Source organism: Diceros bicornis, chromosome 10 (assembly GCF_020826845.1).
Source record: "Diceros bicornis minor isolate mBicDic1 chromosome 10, mDicBic1.mat.cur, whole genome shotgun sequence".
In the NCBI taxonomy this organism is placed as follows: Eukaryota; Metazoa; Chordata; class Mammalia; order Perissodactyla; family Rhinocerotidae; genus Diceros; species Diceros bicornis.
In genome coordinates this window covers 4,300,192-4,303,051 of record NC_080749.1, presented here as the reverse complement: position 1 = coordinate 4,303,051, position 2,860 = coordinate 4,300,192, and the positions used below count along the sequence as shown (strand labels likewise).

The following is a 2,860-nucleotide window of genomic DNA, read 5'->3' as shown; positions in this document are numbered from 1 at the left end:
ACCCCACAAGAAAGCAGAATAAAAGAAAGAGAAATAAAGAAGGAAAGAAACAAAAACCAAAAAGTAAAGTGCCAGACTTAAGCCCTAACAAACAACAACTACATTAAATGTAAATGGTTTAAATATACCAATTAAGAGATAGAGATTGGCAGAGTAGATTTAAACATGACCCAAATATATGCTGTCTACAAGAAGCTCACTTCAAATATAGTGATATAGATAGACTGAAAGTGAAAAAAAGGAAAAAGGTACACCATTCAAACATTGATCAAAAGAAAGTATAAATGGCTATATTAGTACAAGATAAAGTCAACTGCAGAGCAAGGGAAATTACTAGAGACAGAGAGAGACATCATATAACGATAAAAGGTCAATCTATCAAGAAGAAGTAGCAATCCTAAATGTGTATGCATCAAACAACAGAGCTAAAAAGTATGTGAAGCAAAAATTATAGATTTGAGAATAAAAATAGACAAATTATCAATTACAGTTGGAGACTTCAACATTCCTCTCTCAACAATTGATAGAATATCTAGAGAGAAAATCAGTATGTAGAAGATTTCAGCAATGTCATCAACCAATAGCATCTAATTGACATTTATAGAATATTTCATCCAATAACAGCAGAATACACATTCTCTTCAAGTGCTCATGGAACATTTACAGAATAGACCATACCCTGGGCCATAAAACAAACCTTAAAAAATTTCAAAGAATTGTAATCCTGCAGAGTATGTTATCTTACCACATGAGAATCAAACTAGAAATGAATAACAGAAAGATAGTAGGAAAATATCTAACTACTTGAAAACTAACCAACATACTTCTAAATAAACCATGAATCAGTTCTTGGCCTTTTGGCTAAGATCAAGTATAGCATCTTTTCTTATCAGTTTAAATAAACCATGGATCAAAGGCAAATAAAAAAATACATTGAACTGAATGAAATAAAAATATAACATGTCGGAATTCATGGGACAAAGCTAGAACAGTGCTGAGAGGAAAAAATAGCACTCAATATTTATATTAGAAAAAAGGAAATGTCTCAATTTAATATTCTAGTTCCCATGTTATGAAACTAGAAAAACAAAAAAGAGCAAACTAAACGCAAAGCAAGTGTAAAGAAGGAAATACTAAAGATAAGAGAAGAAAAAACTGGGAAAATCAAAGGGACAAAAAGCTGATTCTTTGAAAAGTTCAATAAAATTTTCACTCTCTAGTAAGACTGACAAGGAAAAAAGAGAACACACAAGCTATCCATAGAATGAGTGAAACAGAGGATATCTCTACAGATCACAGAGATTTCAGAATGATGAGGGAATGCTACAAAGAACCCTACAGACATAAGCTTGACAACTTAGATGACGTGGACCAATTCCTCAAAGCATGAACCCCTACAACTCATAAAGTAAATAATTTGACTGTCCACATAACTATTACAGAATTAAATTTTTAATTAAAAATATCCTCCCAGAAAATCTCCAGGTCCAGTTGATTTCACTGGAGAATTCTATCATACATTTAAATAAGAATTAACACCAATTCTATACAATCTCTTCCAGAAAATAAAACAAAGGGAAACACTTCCCAATTCTCTTTGTGAGGCCAGCTTATTCTGATGCCAAAACTAGACAAAGGCAGTAAAAAAGGAAAACTAAAGTCAAATATCCCTTATGAATATAAATGGAAAAAAAATTTTGACAGAACATTAATGAGTAAAATTCAGCAATATACAAAAAGAATTATGCATCATAACCAAGTGGGGTATATTCCAGGGATGCAAAGCTGGTTCAATATTTGAACATTGATCCATCATATTAACAGACCAAAGAAGAAAAATCACAGGATCATATCAATTAATACAAAGAAAACATTTTACAAAATTCAACACACATTAATGATAAAAACTATCAGAAAACCAGAAATAAAGTGGGACTTCCTTAACTTGATAAAGAACATCTACAAAAAAATCTGTAGCTAACTTTGTACTTAATAGTGAAAGACTGGATGTTTTCCTCCTAAGATTGGGATCAAGGCAGGGATATTTGCTCTCATTCCTCTTACTCAATACTAATGGAAGTCTTTGCTGCTGCAAATTGGCAAGAAAAGGAAATAAAAGGTACACATCAGAAAGGAAGAAATAAAATTGTTACTATATGCAGATGACATGATGGTCTATATAGAAAAATCCCCAAGGAATTTACCAAAAAACCCTTAGAACTAAAAAGTGAGGGCAGCAAGATGGCAGGATATGAGATCACCATACAAAAATTAATATATTTCTATATACTAGCAAAGTACATGTTGAAATTAAAATAAAAAATGTAATACCTTTTACAATTGCTTAAGAAAATGAAATACTGAGGTATAACAAAACATGTGCAGGACTTGTATACTGAAAACCATGAAACACTGAAGAAAGAAATCAAAGAAGATATAAGTAAACGCAGAAACATACCATTTTCATGGACTGGAAAATTCAATATGGTTAAGATATCAATTCCATCCAAAATTATATATAGATTTAACACAATTCATGTCAAAATCCCAGTGAGAATTTTTGTAAATATAGACAAGATTATTCTAAAATTTATACGGAAAGGGAAAGAAACTGCAATAGGTCAAATAATTTTAAAAAGGGGAATAAAGTAGGAGGAATCAGTCTACCTGATTTTAAGATTTATCATGCTACAGTCGTCAAGACAATGTGGTATGGGTGGAGGGATACACATAGCTCAATGGAACAGAAGAGAGAACCCCGAAATAGCTCCATGCAAGTATAACAAATTGATTTTCAACAAAAGTGCACAAGGTATTCAGTGTAACAAGGATAATCTTTTCAATAAATGGTGCTGGAGAA

At 31.6% G+C, this 2,860-nt stretch overlaps 1 pseudogene; it reads left to right on the top strand.

The window, feature by feature from the left end:
* Window positions 1–841: 841 nt before the first annotated feature.
* On the top strand, window positions 842–944 carry LOC131411103 (U2 spliceosomal RNA; annotated as a pseudogene).
* The last annotated feature ends 1,916 nt before the right edge of the window (window positions 945–2,860 follow it).